The 21,257-nt window shown below is 42.2% G+C and overlaps 1 protein-coding gene across 6 annotated transcripts in view; it reads left to right on the plus strand.

Annotated features, from left to right (window-relative positions):
• The window catches only part of LOC145407549 (uncharacterized), a 305,436-nt gene that overhangs the window by 64,447 nt on the left and 219,732 nt on the right, over window positions 1-21,257 (plus strand). The window contains exon 1 of one of the 6 annotated variants that reach the window (XM_080278477.1): window positions 1,369-1,457. The exons of the other annotated variants lie outside the window; for them this stretch is intronic. The gene's annotated coding sequence lies outside the window, so the exon portion shown is untranslated. Of the gene's footprint in view, window positions 1-1,368; window positions 1,458-21,257 lie in introns of those variants that run through there. 6 annotated transcript variants of the gene reach the window in all.

The raw sequence follows: 21,257 nt of genomic DNA on the forward strand, positions 1-21,257 counted from the left end.
ATCTGCTTACTTTTTCTCCCTTCACTAGCAATCTACTATTTTTATCTTACACTCTCCAGCTAACTTCTGTGGTGCCCTGTGAGTGAAGTGAGTGCAAGAATTATCATGGCATAAGTTTATTGAGTGTGGTAGGGAAGGTATATGGAAGAATTATTATAGAGAAAGTAAGAGAGATATCAGAAGTCTTAGTGAGTGATGAACAGGGTGGCTTTAGGAGTGGCAGAGGATGTGTGGATTAAATATTTACAGTGAGGCAGATGGTGGAGAAGGCTTGTGAGAAGGATTATAAGGTGTTTATGGCATTCATGGATCTAGAAAAAGCATACGACAAAGTAGACAGAGAAGGATTGTGGAAGGTTTTGGGCATGTACGGTGTAGATGGTAAGCTGCTAGGTGCCGTCAAGTTGTTTTACGACAGTATAGTGAAGCATGTGTAAGGGTAAATGGGCATCTAAGTGAATGGTTCATGATCGATGTGGGCGTGCAACAAGGTTGTGACTGTTCAGTATATATATATGGATGAGGTGATATAAATATGGATGAGTGTAAAGTGGAGGGAATGTAAGAAAATATTCTGGAAAGAGGTAAAGACAGTTAGACAGGGTGCCAAAGAAGTTAGCTGAGGAGTGAAAGATAAAAATGGTATATTAGTAGTGGAGAAGGGAAAAAAAGTGAGCAGATGGAGAAAACACTTTAAGAAATTGTTGAACATAGAAAATGAAAGTAATGGAAGTATAAATGCCTAGGGAATGGCTAGGAGAAGGAGGGATGGAAGCAGTGAAGAAAGTTGAAATAGGGAAAGCCCCAGGAATAGATGGAGTGTGTGGTGCAATGCTGAAGCATGGGTGAGAGATAGTGGTAGAATGGATGTGGAAGATGTGCAGATTGGCATGGGAGGAAGGCAGAGCCCTAGAGGATTGGAAGTCAGGTATAATTACCGTATTCCCCTGTACAAAGGAAAAGGGGAAAAAGATGTGTGCAGTAATCATAAGGGCATTTGTCTTCTTAGTGTAATAGGAAAAGTATATGGTAGGATACTTATTGACAGAGTTAGGGAAATAACAGAGGAATTGGTTGGAGAAGACCAGGGAGGTTTTAGGAAGAAAAGAGATTATGTAGATCAGATATTCATTCTTAGATCTGTAGTGGAAAAGTTTCTAGAAAAGGGAAAGAAGTTGTATGCGGCCTTCATGGATTTGGAGAAAGCATATGACAGGGTGGATAGACAAGGATTGTTGAAAGTATTAGAAATATATGGAGTAGATGGGAAGTTTTTGAAGGCCATGAAGAGTATGTATGAGGCAAAGCTGGGAATAGTGCCATTATTAGTAGTGATGGTGGTAACGCCATTACTTTTTTTAGCCAGTAGCGGAACTGAGAGCGCCACTACTTTTTGGCCGTACTTACGCGTTACCGCGCTTCTTGCTACTCACACGACGAATACAGGTCCGAAGTCGGTGAGTACATACAGATATGCTGATGGTTTGGTTGTATTTATTAATGGCGAAAAATACTGCTTTCGTCAATTCTGTCAAATAATGATGTTTGTTCTTCATTACATCAGTAATTTATTCATTATTATTTATTAGTAATATGCAATAATAAGACAGGAATTTGCTAGTTAATTATCGATCATTTAAATTAAGTAAAGATAAATAAGGATGTCAGCTAGATGTAGGCAGTGCTAACACACACACACACACACACACACACACACACACACACACACACACACACACACACACACACACCTCTAACTATCCCCTTCTCTAACTCCTGGTGTGTCCCTCACTCTCTCTTTCAGACTAATTCTTACTCACTTCATTATTATTTCATAACAGTATGTTACTTTCAGTTTAAAGTAATGGAAAAAACATTGATATGTATAAATAACCTTTAAAAGAAAGCCCCAGTTCATTTTTACTTTCCTTTTTGTACATATCTTAAATAGATATTGAAAATATTAATCTATATAATATGTATCAATGGTAGGGCACATTTTTGTTCCCTTTTATTTATGTATGTTACTTTCAGTAGGTATACTAGGTACCAATGTAAATGAACATTTGTTACATTATGCAGTAATAGCTTTTTCCTGTACCTTCGGCTCTAAGCTTCATTAAAGTGACACCGACATGTATATGATATTTTTTTTTTTGTTTTTTTTTCAGTATAAGTATATACTGACATTACTGGTACACAACATAACCACTCAGACTGACTAATATTATCAAAACAGTATATAGTGTATTGGTATATCACAGATTTTTGTTAACCTTTCCTTCGTGCACCTTTTTCTTATCCAAAATAGCGGGAGCGGGAGTGCCACTACATTTCCTATCAAGTAGCGAATCCAGTAAAGCCACAACTTTTTCGAGCTAGTAACGGGAATGGGAACGCCACTACTTTTTATTAGTAGCATTCCCAACTTATGAGGGTGCTAAGGCTGCAGTGTGTGTGGATAGTGAACTGAGTGAATTTTTCTATTTGAAGGTTAGATTGAAACAAGGATGTGTCATGTGTCCATGGTTGTTCAATCTGCATATGGATGGGGTTATAAAAGAGATACAAGGTAGGGCAGTGGATGTTGGAGTGGCCCTAGTGAGAGAGGGCAGTGTTTGGAAACTCCCTGTACTGTTGTTTGCAGATGATGCTGTGTTGTTAAGTGAAGACGAAGGGGAGCTGCAAGTCTTTGTGGAGGAGTTTGGGAGAATGTGTGAGAAACGGAATCTAAAAGTGAGTGTAGGGAAGAGTATGGTTATGGTCTTCAAGAGAAGTGAAGTCAGTGAATGTGCAGTGAGGTTGGATGGTGAGGAAATTGAAAATATGAGTGCATTTAAGTACTTGGGTAGTGTGATGAGTAAGGATGGAAGTTTAGAGGGTGAAGTGCTTGAAAGGGTGCAACAGGGAAGAAAGGTTGCTGGTTCCTTGAAAGCAGTGATAAGAAACAGAGAAGTGAGCATGGAAGTGAAAAAGCTACTACATGACAGTATTGTGATATCAACTCTAACATATGGAAGTGAAACTTGGACCTTGTTGGAGGGACACAAGAGTGAGAGCAGTGGAAATGAGTTATTTGAGAGGAGCGTGTGGAGTCACATGGAGAGACAGACTGACTAATGAGGAAGTGAAATAGCATTGTGGTGTAGATGTGGATGTGATAGGAAGCGTTAGGTGAATCACAATGAGGTGGTTTGGACATGTGGAGAGGATGGAGAGCAAGAGACTGATGAGGAGAGTGTATGTGAGTGAGGTGGAGTGGGGGAGAGGGAGGGAGAGGCCAAGGATGAGATGAAGGGATGGAGTGGAGAGGTATATGAGAGAGGGGGGTGGGAGCTGGGAGTAGGGCAACGAAGTGGCTGGGGACAGGATGACATGGAGGTGATTTGTTTGTGTCCATTAAGGCATCTGGCAGTAGATTGATAGATGGTGATTAGAGAATTAAAAACATGAGTTCTGGAGAGGGGGATGGTGTTGGTAATGAATGGTGATGGATGGAATATCTCAGATTTGTTGTAGCCTGTGCTGATGATGTGGTACTACTTGCAAATACCGGACAAGAACTTGGTAGACTAGTGCAGAGTTTTGCTGATGTTTGTGAGCTTCATGCATTGAGGGAAAATGTAGAAAAGAGTAAATTGATGGTTATTGAGAGAGAGAAGGTGACCCCCAGTGCAATATTACAGTGAATGGAGAGAGACTGGAGTTGGTGAGTGGGTTCAAATACCTGGGCACAGTTATATAAGCAAGAGGAAAATGTACAAAAGAAGTGGAGAGTAAAGTGACACAAGGAAGGAAAGTAGCTGGTGCAATGAAGGCACTGATAAGAAGCAGAGGCTTGGGTGTTGCAGCTGCACAAGGCGTACATGAAGGAATAATGGTGCCAACTTTAACATATGGATGTGAAACGGTGGTGTGAAATGAAATTGAAAAATCAGGAGTGGGAAGAGTGAAGATTGGACTGCCGAGGAATGTATGTGGAGTAAAGAGAGTGGATAGGATACGAAATAATGTGATTCGTCAAAGATATGGAATGAGGAAGTCAATGGACACCAGAATTGAAGAGAGTACTGTATACTGAGATGGTATGGTCGTGTGGAGAGAATGGATAACAATAGAATGGTGAAAAAGGTATATCTGAGCGAATTTGAAAGAGGGAGGAGGCGAGGTAGGCCAAGGAGAAGGAGGGAATGGTGGATGAGTGTATGAGGATGAGAGGTTTGGAAGTCGGTGAGGCTAGGGGACTGATGAGATCGAGCTGGCTGGATTAATATTGTGAGGAGAAGCGCATGATTAGGGATTTGGCCCCGTTTTTTAACACGACAGCATCCGGACTGACTCAATCGGATATGCTTATGTGAAGCTACAGAACGTGGTGAATGTTTTTGGCACATCAGATAGAGACAGAATTCCAAGGGCTTGAATGGTTAGTGAACAGAAGCGTGGCCTATTGGATTGGGCAGACTTGGGCTGTCTGGACATTGCTACTCCTCACCCTGCCCTAAGGTGGGAAAGGAGTTCCGGGTGATGATGATTTATTGTTATTATTATTTTTTTTTCTCTAGGTGCACAGCTGATTTTCCCATAGTTACAATTCATGGGTTAAGAAAATAAGTGATGTGTCAAAATTTTTCTTGTAGTTAAACAACCCTGACCCTTTACTGCACATCATGACAATGGTAATATTGAACACTGATAATATATTATGTCACATGGTTTTGTGCAAACTGTCCCCATGTTGATGAACAGCTTTATTCTGAAAGCATGATAAGTCAAAAGATTGTAAAGAGGAATTATTGTATAAACGTTTGTTAAATTAAGCACAGTGAAGATGGTGTTGGATGGTAGGAGTGGAATATCTTGCAGCTGATGTATATGGTGTAGGCAATACATACTTGCTTGCTAATAGTGAACAGGATTTTGTTGACTGGTTGAGAGTTTTGTAAATGTTCATGAGCAGTATCTGTTTGTGACTGAGCAGACCCATTGATCACAGGTAAACAACTACCCTGGGGCCATTCTACAGGTACAGTACAGTACATACATACAGTGAGTATAGATAAGACTAAATGATTTTGGCAGGATGGGTGACATTATTGTTTAGGTGAATGGAGGAATTGAATTGGCAAAGTATTAATAGAAAAGAGAGGTAATAGAGTAAGAGAAGTGGACTTCAGAGTGGTTTAGGAGGAAGTAGAAAGGGCTGATTTTATTTAGTAGTCATAGTTGTTGTTGTTGTAGCCCAAGGTTCATCCGAAACATGAACTCAGCAGACCGCAGGCTGAAGTTGCTTTAATGCTGCAACTCATTGTCTTCCTTTTGGGGAATAAGGAAGTAGTTGAGGGATGTCTGTATAACAAGGCAGTTCCATTGCCCAGTTATACTGGTGCCACCAGATGAAGGCAACACTCCAGCACCTGCAGAGGTTCTGTGCATATGAAACAAAGGACTGATAAGAGGCTACAAGATATATTCACCAGTTCCTTCAGTCAGAGGAAGTAATTTACATTATAATACTTTATCAGCATAGGAGATCTCCAACCATTCATCCACCCTACATTCATATTGATACATCTTCCTCCCATCAGCTTAGTTATCCAACTGTCCATCCTGCCATGTCTTCATGCATCCATCTCACTTTTTATCCACTCATCAGTCAGTCCAATCATCCATGCATCCAGCCCTACTTCTGTTCACCTTCATTCCCTTCATTTATCCATGCAGCCACCTAGTCATCCATCATCATCATCATCCGGATCTCCTTTCCCACCCAAGGGCAGGGTGAGGAGTAGCAGTGTCCAGACAGCATGAACTTACCCAATCCAAATAGGCCACACTTCCATTCACTCATCATTCAAGCCCCCAGGATCCTGGCTCTACCGGAGACACCAAAAACATTCACCACATTCTGCAGCTTCACACAAACATGTCCAATTGAGTCATCCAACCCACTTCAATCCATCCATCCATCTATCCATTGAAGGCTACATCTACTCCTGTAAAAAAGTAATAATAATAATACAGTAATTCCTCCAAGATCTGATGTAACAGAGCCAAAGGCACATCTGGGACTTGGGAAAATGCCCCCTGGACAGGTACATCTTGACCCTAACCCAACCTAACTTTGAAAATCACCTAACTCCCTAACAGACATGCACAGCAGCTATTCAAGACCCTATTCACACAAATAAGGGACAGAAAGCATGAAATAAATGAAAAGGAACCAGAGAGGGAGGAATTAGAAGTGAATATGGAAAATAGCGTACAGGGTACTTGCGACACATCCGTGGCCATCATGAAGAATAACCTGCTTCCTCAAAGGCAGCGTTTCTTAACCTTTTCTGACCTCAGCACCCCCTGCTGTAAGGCAACACAGTCCAGCACCCCTTTACATCTGATTACTGGGACTACAGTAGCTATACTGCTACAGTTACTGCACTACTAGAAGGATAAAGTAAAGTAAAGTACTCCTTGACAATTCATTTTATACATTCTCCAAAACTAAAATACTAACGATGCCCGTACTAATCAAAAGCAATATATGTTGCATTTTCCAGAAAACTGACTTCGGCACCCCCTGGGTTGCTAGCACCCCAGGTTAAGAAACGCTGCTCTAAGGCTCTGGCAGTGGTGAAAATGCTCTTGAAGCACATACAGTAATCCAGTGTTGTGCTGCACTTAACCCCTTCTTTACCGAAAATGTGTTTTGATGTACCCCCGTACATCACCAGTAAACACCTGTGAGACACTGGAACCGCTGCCGTTGTACGCTGGTACACCCTCTAATGAATGGCAGCTTATGGGTCTCAGCGTAGCTCGGTAAGGCTGTTTCTGAGGACCTCGTGTTAGCAACAGCTTTGTGTTTTGACGACAAAGACTGTGACGAATTCTGACATCATAAGATACGTCATGACTGAGTTGAGGTGGCACCAATGGCTTGCTCACTCATCTGTGATGTAACCTCTTTTAGACCAATTATTATTTTATTTATAATTTCTACTACAGATATCATACTATATTTTCTGCTGGCATACAGCAAAATTTACACCTCTTGGCCTGCCTGAGAGAGTCAGTCACCACGCACTTGACCACGAGAGAGGGTGTAAAGGATATTTTTCTCTCATGGCGTCTCTGGCAGATTCCGGTAGTGATGAGTTTATTCCTCATGAGGATACTTGTTTAGATGTATTAGATGATGATGCAGCAGTGTCTGATGTGTCGGTAGATGACTGTGATCCTGAAAATGATAGCAAAGTTGATGTGAGTGAGGAGGAGGAGGAAATTAGTAGCGAGCTTAGTGACGCTGCACTCTCGGCAACAAGTGGGTCAAGGTCGCCATCACCATCACGTGTGTCCACACACTTCATGCTTAGCTTACAAGGTAAATAAATAAGCCATCCATCTGTGCAGGACATTTTTTTCAAGCCAGTTTGTACAGTAGTTACCTGGGTAACAGTACTTTAGCATAAGATATGTAAACTTATATACCATAATGATTTATTTTATATTTTTTTTATTACCAGCATCATACTGGGTTTATGTGATCATCAGTATACAAACAAATAAAAAAGAGTGAATAGTTTCGACGTGGCAAAAAATATACACTACCCCTCACACTACGGGAGGGGGAGCTATCAGGTCGGTATGGGGGGTAAACGTAATGTTTACATTGGGGGGAGGGGTCGGTAAAGAAGGGGTTAATCCTTTGCACTGTGAATTACTGTATAATTGTTTAACACTGCACATTCTGTTATTACTTTTGCCATTCCTGTTGCAACACGCCAGTCTTGCACTCCGCACTTAATCTTTTACACTCTGAAGTCCAATTTCTTAACACTGCACGACACTGTTAATTCCCATGTGGTCTATTGGTGAGGTATTGCAGTTTATTCGCTGTTTATTTACAAAAACGAGCACATGGGGCAGCCATGGTGACAAACGTGTAGTCAAACGGTAGTTAAGCGTGGGGGGGGGGAGGATGCAGTCAGGCGCTCTGCTATATGCAAAAACAAAGCTTTTCATCACTGTGTGGCAAATTTTAAGTAGGGATTAACACTTCTTTTTTTTTTTTTTTTTTTTTTTTTTTTTTTTTTTTTAAATGGGCCATTTTTGGTGTCCAAGGACCCGAGCCCAAAATGTCCGGGACTTGGGGTGTCTGGGACTCAGGCGTCCGGATCTTAAAAGGATTACTGTAATAACTTTTCCAATCTCCAATATATCATCTAAAGGCAGTAGTAACAAATAAAAGTGTGTCCAGAGTGAAGTTGTTAATGCTTAACCCTTTGGCACACGAAGATGTGATTCGCATCCTTTGGAGTTTTCTTGGTCAAAACACGAAGATGCGAAATTGCGTCCAAAAGCAGGAAAAAAATGCCAAAAAATAAGTTTTCCGCCACTTTGCATCAACTTTTACTGTGTCCTAGCAGGCCAGTCTAGTGTCCAAAGTAAGCACTTGGCAACCTCTGCGGCCTGGGCATGGTGCAGAACAAATTGGTATTCCAAAGTTTCACCACCAACCAGGCGAAAGGGTAGCGCTCTGTCCCTCGTCCCTGTAAACTTCCTCTATTTTCCCTGTCCTGTCCGAGGGAGAAGCCATGTTTGAAATGTCATTATTGTATAGTCTTTGTGAATATATTGTGAAGTGATTGTGTCAGTGGAACATCATAATCATCAGCCGTTTGAGTGTCCACTACAGGACTGGCCTATCCCAACCGAAGTGGGGATGATACAACCTATGGATCTCTACCGAGTGGCTTGGGCTGTCTGGTAGAGATTGTATGTAGGGTGATAAGTGCTTGTAAGTGTGATAGTAGCGTTGGAGTGGCTTTGGATATGTGTGTAGTCTGTGAACCAAGTGTAATCGGCCCGCTCACGCTGACTGGGTGTAAACATACTTTATAGTACGCAACACTGGTTGAACCACAGCACCCCACAGTACTGCCAAAGCAGTACAGTGGAACCTCGGTCCTCGAACATCTCACATGTCGAACAAATCGGACCTCGACCAAAAAATTCAAGAAATTTTTGCTCCAGAGGTCGACCAAAATATCGGACCTCGACCAACCTGAACGTAGCCAAACGAAGGGAAGCTGGCCGACCGACAGTCACGTGTCCACCTTTGTTGTTCGTTAACGTGGTCCCCCTGCTGTGCTTCACATTTTTCTTGATTCAGTGCAGTATTAGTCCCTAATAATGGCTCCAAAGTAAGCAAGTTCATCCAGTACGGTTACTGGCAGTGAAAAGAGGAAAGTAGTGCGGAAAATAATTGAAGAAGTGGAAAAATTATTGCTTATCTTCATCAATGAGAAACAGTTAGCAGGAGACAGTGTTAGTGAGTATATAATTTGTGAAAAGGCAAGAGAAATATACAGTCACCTCGTGAAGGAAAGCACTGGTACCAGTGCTGAAACTTAAATAGGTAAGCGTCTGGGGTCTTGGAACGGATTAAAATGATTTACATTATTTCTTATGGGAAAAATTAGTTCGGTCCTCGACCAATTTGGTCCTGGAACAGCCTTCCAGAACGGATTGTGTTCGAGGACCGAGGTTCTACTGTACTTGGCCGGCAAAATGCTCCCAAATTTTATTACCCTGGCGGGGTGCAAGCCCTTGTTCTCCCTGTTACGAAAATGCACACTCTGCCACTGTACCACATATATTGTACATATATTGTTCATAAAGCATTGAGGCCCATTATCAGCTGTTAGGCCTTGGCAGGGGTCGTGTTTGCTATAGCTGAGTTTGCTACTCTGCTTCACCCTGCCCCAAATGATAGAGAGTTTTACTTATGTAGCGAAGCAAATGTTTATATTGTGTGATAGATATAGTGCCTGGATTAGTAATAATTGTGCTACCTTAGCATGCATTACATACAGGTATACCCCGGTTTAACGATGCAGTTGGTTAGGTAAAAACCCATTGTTAGGTGGGGTATCGTATATTGGGGTAGTTTTAACATGTAATGGGATGCGTTTTTCAGCCTTGGGTTTCCCACCCAACCAAGTCCAAAACCCACTCAGATGAGCCCCAGAACAAGTTTAAAGCCAATCTAAATGGCCAAACAGCAGTAAAGGAAGCTAACCTAAGCCTAACACCTGTAAATAACAACACTAAAACCAATAAATAAAACCTGAAAATCATCAAAAATGTCTGGAAAAAATCAAACTTAGGAAACTGTACCCTAAAATGACAATGTTCACCTCATCTATGGCTAAAACACATTAATCTGGGTTTAAAAACTGTTTATTAATCAACCTAAACACAGTTTCAGTATAAAATATCATCTAAATACCACCATACCCTGCCTAATGGTGGCCAAACCCCAGTTTAATGATGGGTTTTGATTTGTTTTACCAATTCATTCATTCATCATCCAATCTTACATTGCCCCATGAGGAGCGTAGGTGCCTGGGGCTAGGCAAGTTAGTCCTGACTTTCAAGATGAGAGTGACCAGCCTCACTCATCCCTGAGTGGCACTACGTGAACAGTGAACCCCAACCACCCCTCGGATGCAAACAATCAGCGGCTCAATCCGATTGGATCGCCGTAATTACTAAACCACCAGGCACCAGAAATTGGTTGTATGGTTACCACCCAGAGTTGTAAATGGTTTCCTGTTTCCTGTACACCGGGAAACCATTGACTATGCTGGGTCGTAACCATATAACCAAATTCTGGTGCCTGGTGGTTTAGTGAGTAATTACGGCACTCCAGTTGGATTGAACTGCTGAAGGTTTGAATTCGAGGGGTGGTTGGGGTTTATTGCTCACGTAGAGCCACTCAGGGATGAGTGAGGCTGGTCATTCTCATCTTGAATGTCAGGACCAACTTGCCTAGCCCTGGGCTCCTACATTCGTCATGGTGCAATGTAGGATTGGATGATGAATGGATGAATGAATTGGTAAAACAAATCAAAACCCATCATTCAGCCGGGAATTGGCCATCATTAGGCAGGGTATGGTGATATTTCTACCCCCATCATTAAGCCAGGTATTGCATCTAGGTGTATCGTATGCCAGGGTATTACTGTATGTCATAGAGGTATGCCATAGTTGGGAAGGGAATATAGAGGAGGTTGGGATGGAACCATTGTGATAGTGATATACGTTAAGACTTTGATACATCGGCCTTAGTAGCCTGAAATTCGCTTTTGTCGGAATCAAGAAGCTGCCGGACTACATGTCGTATGTACTGGAATTACAGTATTCTGGAAAGTGAGACTTCAGTCCGGACTGGTGACGCCCAGAATTCCCCCTTTTTTTTTTTTGCCTGAAAAAGTGCACCACAAGCAACCAGACAAATCAAGTCAAGTAGGGATTTTGGGATGTGCCTTTGGTTCAGCCTCCTTTTTATTTATTTATTTACACTTTTTATTTTTTATTTTTTTATTTTTTTATTTTTTTTTGCATTTGTGGGGTTTATGCTGGCTGTGCCTGTACAGTGCTTTTTCTTTTTATCCATAGTTGTTTAATTATTCTTTTTCTATCCATTATTTTTTCCGGGTCTTGATTTATTTTATGCGAGTAGATCAGCCAAAATTTTCTGTGTCTTCTATGTAGGGCTGTTGTAAAAATATGTGTTTGTTACGTATGTGGCTGTGCTGCAAAATAGTAGAAAGTGTTCAAGGGTTTCGTTTTCATGTCCACACACTGGGCAGTTTGATTCTTGCCCTTCAAGTCCCTTTTTCCAGTTTAGGTCTAAAGTGTTGTTCCTTCCCCTCATCGTTATATTGGACTTGGTGTTGTCATACCGTGTCACTCTTCTATTTGGCCCTTGTTTTAACTGTATGTGTCGTGTTGATTTGGTGCTGATGGCCTGCCTCAAAATTTCTGAGTCTCCTAGTATTTTGTCTTTGATTTGTTGTTTTGACAGTGTCTTTAAGTTTCTGCTGTTAGGTTAACTTCTTGTAGGTATGTCTTTAGTTGCTTTATCCATCTTGTTGAGTTGCTCTCATACTTGTGGTTAAATATTTTTCATATTAGTTTATTTCCATTTTCTTAGAGTACATGTTTGGTGTAGTATAGTTTTATTGGTGATGTCCCTGAAATTGCATGTTGAAGCACCAATTTTGCCCCTTATTGCAGATACAGCAGTCTACTTGGGCACATTGAGAATTCCACGGTATACTTGGTTTTCAATTGTGTGGAGTGTTTTCAGCTCTTCTACATTGAGTGAGATGGCTTCTGTTAAGTGCAGAATTGATGGTAATGCTAAGCACTTCCAGTAGGTTTTAACTATTAGCAATCTGTTGCAGCTTTTTGAGGTGACTGAGTAGGCTGTGTTGGCTAGTTTTCTGGCTTTATCTAGGCATAGCATTTTGTGATTTGAATAGCAGTTTTGCTGTTGGTGGTGGTGATTCCTAGGTATTTAATGCTGTTCACTATGTTAATGCCTTCAATTCCAGGTGCTGGGAATAACTTATTAAAAACTGGTATGATGCTTTTCTGCTTATTCATGCTCAGTCCATAGTCAATTGCTATGTCAGTAAGTGCTTTTATCCCCTTTATTGCCTCCTCCTTTGATTGGGCAAAGAGGAGAACATCATCTGCTAAAAAATGGCTGGGATGTTGAACTGGCCATTTCTAAATGCTACCTGAAATTTGTGTAATTTGTTTATTATCAGGTAGGTTATCAATAGGAAAAGTGTGGTAGATCCATTGCAGCCTTGTCTAATGCCACTTGTCACTTCAATTTCTGCCTGTTCTTCTTCATTCAGGTATACAGAGGTTCTGTCTTGTGTGTATATTTCTGCAATAATATTGATCTTGGGGTGGATGTTGTAGTGTTTCAGGGCTTCGATTAATGTTTTCCTGTTGATGTAGTCAAGGGCCTTTTGGAAATCTACTGATATTACATAAAGTGGCTTTTTAATTTTGTAGCTTTCTTCGATGCAGTAGTTCAGTATGAAGAGGTTGTCTGCTATTCTTCTGTTTTCAGTAAGGCGTTGTTGTAGGTCATTTATTTTTCCGGCAGTTTTTAGATGGTTTTTTATTTTTGTTTTAGTTATGCCCATAAAAATCTTGTATGAGGTGTTGAGCAGGGCTATTGGTCTGAAGTCTATTGGTGATGGCTTTGGTATTTTGGGCAGGAAGTTTGTTTTGGAAATTTTCCATTCTTGGAGTATGATTCCACTTTGTAAGATGCTATTCATTATTTTTGTTAATGCTGTAATACAGAGATTGCTGTCTACTTGGGGTTTGAAGAATTTGTTTTGATGCCATCTGCTCCTGGGGCTTTCTTGTTTTTGAGTTTCATAAGTTGAAATTTAACAATCTTTCCTGTTATTTCAGGGTCCTCCATTATTGTGGGTATGTGGCCATTTGTTGTGGGTTTATTATTGGTTGTTTCCTGTGAGGCAGCTGAATTTGGTGGGTGTACTTTATTTTGAGGGAGTTTTATGTAGTTTTCTTCCTGTTGTTTCCAGACATCTTTTATGTTGTTGTTGTGTGCTTGATAAATAATTTTTCAGTTTCTTTGATATGTCCTCTGACTTTATTTATGATTCGTTTTTGTAGAGAGTGACTGGTGCAGTGTTTTTGATGCTTTCTCCTTTGAGTTTTTTTATGTTTTCCCATAGTTTTCTGCTACTGTGTTTATCACTCTTGATTTCTTCAGTGATCTTTTTTTCCCAGTTTCATATTGCCTCTTTTATAGTCAACCTTGTTTTTATGTTTGTAATATTTATCATCAGGTTCTTGGGCTTCATTTTCATTTTTTGCATTCCGTTTCTTTTTGTCTAACTGTCTTCTTATGCTTATTTCTGACTTGATTTCTTGTGTGAACCATATGCATTCTGTGTGTTTTTCTTTGCATGCACTTATTTTATTTTTTATTTTCCTTTTCAGGTTGATTCTTGCCGCTGTTGTCATTTTATGTTCATAGTCTTTGAGATTATCGTTTTCTTCTCCATGGGGTATCCTGGCTTCTAGTTTATGTAGTTTGATTTTGTGTTCTTATCATTCTTTAAGTATCTTATTTCCTTGAAATCTCTGGTGTATTGCTTCTTTTGATGGGTTTGGGAGCTAAAGGTGGCAGTGATTTGGTTGTGGTCTGACAGGTGAAACTCCTCTTTCTCTTCATCAGTATTCATGCTAATAAATTTCTTGTAAAGAGAAGGACTTGTCAAGATATAATCTATTTTGCTTTTCCTGTCTTTGTTGTTCCATGTTGTTTCACCTTTGCACTTTTCATCAGCATTTAGTAAGACAAGGTTGTATGTGTCCATTCAGCTAAGAATAGTTTTACCATTTTCATTTAGTTTCTGTGGCCTAAGGAAGCCAACATGTCCATTTAGGTCACCTAACAGCATTAGTGGTTGCTCTTGGGAATTGTCATTCATTAGTTTTCCAGTGTTTTTTGTTATACTCTTGTTTCTTGGTGAGTCATTTACAGCTAGGTAGAGGACTATGATCTTACCCTGAAAACCATTTGTGGTCCCACTGACATAAAGGATATCACTGTGACCTGCATAGTCTATCTATTGCCAGACGCCTCAATCCCGTTTGGGGTGGCCACAAACAAATCGCCTCCACGTCGCCCTGTCCCCCGCCATTTCACTGCCGTGCTCCCAACTCACATCCCCCCTCTCTCATATACCTCTCCACCCCATCCCTCCATCTCATCCTCAGCCTCCCCCTCCCTCTTCCCCCCTCCACCTCACTCTCACTCTCTTCAGCAGTCTCTCACCCTCCATCCTCTCCACATGGCCAAACCACCTCAGTGTGTTCCTCATAACACTTCCTATCACATCCACACCACAACGCTCCTTTATATCCTCATTCGTCAGCCTGTCTCTCCATGTGACTCCACAGGCTCCTCTTAAATAACTCATTTCCACTGCTCTCACTCTTGACTTGTGTCCTTCCAACAACGTCCAAGCTTCACTTCCATACGTTAGAGTTGGTATCACAATACTGTCATGTAGTAACTTTTTCACTTGCATGCTCACTTCCCTGTTTCTTATCACTGCTTTCAAAGAACCAGCAACCTTTCTTCCCTGCTGTACCCTACACAGTGCTTTTCTAATTTGATTTTATTTGTTTTCCTCCATAAGATCATGAGTCCTCCACCCTTCTTGTCTTGTGCTTCCCTGTTAGATTCAATGACATTTAGGTTGTCTGAGAATTGTAATGTATCCCATTTATGGTGGGTTTCTGTTATACAGTAAACTACCTTATCCTTTACTTGGTCTTCTAATTCAAGTAATTTCACTATCTTGGATGTTTATTAGCTTTATCTTTAGGTTAGTATTTTGTCTTATCCAGGGGATGTTGCTGTCTGTTGTACTTTGATTCAGTTAGTTGTTTATCATGCTGCATTGTACTTACATATTTTCCACCTGAAAATTTCTTTGGCAAATTTTACCTCCTTTGATGTACCGCCCTTCCTCTCTGTTGTTAGAGATGTCGGAATTATTCCGGAAAATAAGACTTCATGCTGGACCAGTGCCCCCCCCCCCCAAATGCCAAACCTACCAGACTACATGTTGGATGTATCAGAATTATTCTGGAAAGTAAGACTTCAGTCTGGACTGGTGACGCCCGGAATACTCCCTTTTGTTTCATAGAAAGCGCACTGTGTGAGAGTATTGTCCCCGCGGTTTGTGTTCGTGCGTGCTTTGGTGGCTGCCAGCTGGCGCCACCGCAGCCTCCTCTCGCTCTGTCTCAGTACTCACACTCAGTGACTCAGTCTGATCTGTGCTTGCATTGCGATCAGATCATTACCAGTGCGCTCTTACCATCTCGGATATTTTCCCGCTGTGAGTAACGAAATGGCCTCTGTTGTCCCATCAACCTCTTCTGCTGCCTCTATCAAGGCCAAGAGGAAGTCCTTGTCCCTGCAGGAGAAGCTGACGATTCTGGAGGAGTACGAGAAGAAAATAAACAGCTGGACCCTCATAAAGAAATACAGTATGAAAAAGTCATCATTTTATGACATGGTCCATGTAAAGGAATAACTGAAGGCCATGGCCAAGAAAATTGAAATCAGAGAGAGCAAGACATTTGTGTTCCAGGAGAGGTGGCAACCTTTTGAGGGACTCGATGCTCATGGTGTACGTACAGCAACATGCCAAGGGTGTACCTGTACGTGGCATCGACTTAGAGTGCTGCCGAATGCCTTGTAAGACATCTTAGCCATAACGATTTTAAGGCAAGTTCTGGGTGGTTGTTCCGGTTCCGCACCAGGCATGGCATCGTGAACATGACAGTAACTAGGGAGCTGCTAAGTGCCCACCTTAAAAAAGGTGGCTGCAGGCGTCATTTGAGTGCGGGCTATAAAAATAACAGCGAAAAATTTTTGGAAGTGAACAAACATTCTGAACGTCTTCAGACTGACCTACACAACATCCCCATACATCCCATCAAGCAGTTCAGAGCCTACTGCTGTGATGAGTGGATTTTCAGTTTTTTTTGCTTGTGGCCATGCCTAAACAAGCACAACTACAACCAGTTATCTCGACCCAGACAGAAAATATCATCTTTGTCCTCCCTTGCGAAACCCACACAACCACCCTGTTTACGATTATGAATAAATACGGGCATAAATTAAAAAGACATAATAATAAGAGAAAAATACATTTTTGTCGTGGTATCTTTACCTATTTGCTCAGGTTTGTTGGACTGACGAAGAGAGTGTATGTGAGTGAGGTGGAGGGGGAAAGAGGGAGGGGGAGGCCGAGGATGAGATGGAGAGATGGGGTGGAGAAGTATATGAGAGAGGGGGGTGTGAGTTGGGAGCAGGGGAGTGAAATTGCGGGGGACAGGGCGACTTGGAGGCGATTTGTTTGTGGCCACCCCAAACGGGATTGAGGCGTCTGGCAATAGATAGATAGATAGATGTTGTACTGGTTTGGATTATTCGATGCAGTGCGACTTGTAGAAAACTGTGAAAACTTTTGGGAAGTGAACGAACATCTGGGACATGAGACTGACCTTCACTTCACGTTCTCACACCTCGTTTGTCAGTTCACCACCTGCTGGTGTGATGAGTAGTTGTACGATTTTTTCGCTCATGGCCATGCCTAAACATACATACAGTAAAACCTCAACAATTCGTCATCCTTCAAGTCAGAAACCTCTACAACTTGGGAAGGCTCCAAATTATTGATTTAAAAAATCAGTTGTGGTAGGTGGGGGCGCTCACCACCCACTCACTTGATGTAGTGCTGCTCTTGGGTGTCTGCCCTTTCCTCTCCATCCTTCTTTCCTTCCATTCTCTTCTGTCTTTCTTTCCTTCATTCATTCCTTGTCGTTCTGCCTACGGGTGACTTTACACTCCCTCTTCTGTCTTTCTTTCCTTCATTCTTTCCACTTCCTTCAGCCTGTGGGTGACTCTACACTGAGTGACAAGCCAAATGGTTTCCTGTGCACCAGCAGACCATTTACTACGCTGGGTGGTAACCATATAACCAAAATTTGGCGCCTGGTGGTTTAGTGGATAATTATTGCGCTCCAATCGGATTGAGCTGGTGAAGGCTTATATCCAAGGGGTGGTTGGGGTTGATTGTTCATGTAATGCCACTCAGGGATGAGTGAGGCTGGTCACTCTCATCTTAAATGTTGGGACCAACTGCCTAGCCCTGGGTTTCTACACTCCTCATGGGGCAATGTAGGATTGGATGATGGATGGATGGATGGAAAATTAAAAAATTCCCCAAAATGCGCACATGAGAGGAATAGAGTCGGCAAAAATCCCCCCAATTCGGTAAGATGCCGAGTTGTACTGACATTCAGCAAGAGTAACCCGGCATCAGGGGTGCATGGGGATGTAAACAAAGCCTGTTGCGCGCCACATGTGGGCCAGTATGCCTTCGTCCGCTGCCCGCATCGCATTCTTTCCTCACTTGCTCTGCTTGTGACTGAGTGTTACGCACTCTTAAGTGGATTGTACCTGCAGAAGCTAACCATGGTGTCTCCCAGTGTTACCCCCAAGCCCTCTGGACATAAGGGAATGAAACTGAAAACCCTGGATTATGCTCAGAAAATGAAAGTCCTGGATCAGATCGAGGTTGGTGCTTCAATGAGGTCCGTATGTGCAGATTTTGATATTTCAAGCAGCACATTCTATGATATCAAGAAGAACAAACAGAAGATTTGTACCCACTGCCTGACCATGGAAGATCCTAGTGCTGCAAAGGTCAAGAAAACGAAACCAGTGAAGCACCTTTCCCTTGACGCTGCAGTGTACAAATGGTACAAACAGGAACTTGCAGCAGGGGTTCCCGTGAGAGGCATAGATATCCAACATGCTCCAATGAGGTTATCCAAGCACTTGAAAATTAAGGACTTTAAGGCTAGCTGTGGGTGGCTGTTTAGGTTCCAGTCCAGACATTGCCTCTCCAACCGTAAAGTTGTCGGGGAAAGTGCGAGTGCAGACCAGGGTGCTGTGGAGCCTTTCCAGAAAAAACTCCATGAGATCATTCAGAACTCTGGACTCCTCCTGTCCCAGGTGTACAATGCTGATGAGACTGGGCTTTTTTGAAAGTCCAAGCCCAAGAACATCCAGGCATGTAAGAGTGAGGGCCACATCCCTGGGAGGAAGGTGGCCAAGGACTGCATTTCTGTCATGTGCTATGCAAATGCCAATGGGACCCACTGCCTGAAGCCTATGGTGGCTGGCAAATTAAAGAGGCCAGTTGCCATAAGGTACGTTATGGATAAACTCACAGTGATTTACCGCAGCAACAGGAGTTCCTGGTTCATCAGGGAGTTATTCAAGGAATGGTTCCACAATATCTTCGTGCCAGCAGTGATCAGGTTTCAGATGGAAGAGCTGTTCATTGCCAGGGAAAATGTGACTGCCATCCTTATCCTTGACAGTGCCCCAGCACAGCCCAGTGAAGAAGAATTGGAAGCCCATGGGGAGAGGATTCAGGTGTTTTTCCGGCCCCCCCAACACAAGCTCTCTCATTCATCCCATGAACCAAGTCGTGATTGAGGCCACCAAGAGTCACTACCGGAACAAGCAGCTGGGGGAGTGCCTGGTAGTGGAGGAGGATTCCCAGGATATGGACCAGGATACCAGGGGGGCTCGATCACTTGCAAACTTTAAGGCATACAACATCAGGAGTGCAATCTACAGCTGGGCTGAAGCCTGGAATGAACTGAAGCCCACCACACTCGGCAATGCTTGGAAGAAGTTGCTGGAAGGGTCTGATGTGGAGGTTGACTTAACAGGTTTTGGCCCAGAGAACTTTATGGACACTGCTCATAGTGCAGGAGAGTCTGAGGTCACCGAGGAGAACATAGTGGAGTGGCTGGAAGGTGATGCTCAGGACCTAGGCTACCATCACCAGAGTGAGTTGGAAATTGCCTCCAGTGTGGCTGAGGAAGTGGCTCATGAAGACAGTGAAGATGAAGAAGAGGAACAGCCACCCACAATGAAACTCTCTGAGATCTGCTTCCACCTGGACAAGTGTCTGGAGGGAATGGTGCAGTACGATGGGTTTGATATGTTTTATCAAGCCCTCAGGGATGCCAGAGAAACTGTTATGAGGAGGCAACATGCTGAATTGCAGCAGAAAAAGATCTATGACTTTTTTAAGCCAAGGGTTCCACCCAGGGAGCCTCAACCATCCACGCACAGTGAGTCCTCCTGCAGCATGATCAGCACTGTGTCCACAGACTTACCTGAGCACATTTTTCAGACTGACAGTGACAGTGATTAAGTGATAAGTTCAGTAGTGAATAAGTTCTGTACAGTAGTGGTTAAGTGTTTAGTGAAAAAATGCTGTACAGAAATGTTTAAGAGTTAAGTGCTTAGTTCACCAGTACAGTACAAGTGATAAATACATTACAGTAATGGCCTTTATAGTGTTAATTGTGCTTTACATAGTGTACAGTGTCAAGTACAGTACAGTAAAGGTGTGCCCAAAAGTGATCTTGAGCCCCCCTAACACCTCCAAAAACTACCAAAAGTCCTCCTCCCTGCCTGGAATGCACCCTACAACTGCATGGAATTATGGTATGGCGGCTTTTATTGGTTACTGTAAGAACTTTTAATTTTTTCCATTTTTTTTTAATTTTTTCCTTTTTGTTTTGTGTGTGTGTGTGTGTGTGTGCTGGGGGGGGGAAAATTAAAGTTCATCCCTACAACTCGGCAAATAGGCTAACTCGGCAAGGCTTGCAGATGTATTATTTCGAGTTGTAGAGGTTTTACTGCAGTTATACCCATTATCTCGACCCAGACAGAAAATATCATCATTCTCCTCCCTTGCGAAACACACACAACCACCCTGTTTGTGATTATGAATAAATACAGGCATAAACAAAAAATAATAGAAAAAAAAAAGAAAAAAAGAAAAATACATTTTTGTCTTGGTACCTTAATGTATTTGCTCAGGTTTGTTGTACTGTTTTGAATCAATTTACATACTGTATTCTTTGCCTTTTACAAGCACAACAGAAAAATTTTCTGTGTTCACGTGATGCTTTTAATGGGTGGAAAGGCCTCTCTTCCCTTCGTGCTAATCAGCTCATGCAAGGTGCGAATGGCAGGTCATCTCACATTTCAACCCTCACTGTCCAGCCTGCACACTCAAGGGATGACATTTATCTCATTTAGGTCTCAAAACAGAAACTCTCGCTTCCCTTTCCCAACAAACTCCACCACCCAAACTACAAAAATACAGTAATTCGATAATACCAAGAACACAATAAACACCAAAAAATGCAAATTAATAATATAATTTTTAACATTCAAACCTCGCATATTATGTACTGAAAAACTTCAAAATACACCTATCTAGTTATTACACACCTTTTCAGCACCATTGACAATGTTTTTTGGTAAAAAAGAAAAAGTGCTCTGTTGCATCAGAGCAATACTCACGTGTGACTAGTATCAGCTGCCTAAATTACGCAACTTCTGCGTTCCATTGTGCACCACAGGATGGGTCTAGGAAGCTGAAATTTGCACTGCCAGGTGTATCAGAGCTTCCTCTTCAATATGGGAAGGGAAAAAAATCAATTTTCAAATCTTCAAAAAAATGGCCCTGGCGTTGTCCAGGGGTGCGCATAAAATTCCAGACCTGTGACCACGGAGAGGTTAAAGACATATTTCTCGGTGTAGAGTGGAGTTCAGTACAATAAAAAGTGCACGGTACATAGTGTGTAAAATTCTATCTATCTATCTATTGCCAGACGCCTCAATCCCGTTTGGGGTGGCCACAAACGAATCGCCTCCAAGTTGCCCTGTCCCCCGCCATTTCACTGCCCTGCTCCCAACTCACACCCCCCTCTCTCATATACCTCTCCAC

This window comes from Coenobita brevimanus, chromosome 73 (assembly GCF_032717465.1).
Source record: "Coenobita brevimanus isolate Jiangsu-jjx chromosome 73, ASM3271746v2, whole genome shotgun sequence".
NCBI lineage: Eukaryota > Metazoa > Arthropoda > Malacostraca > Decapoda > Coenobitidae > Coenobita > Coenobita brevimanus.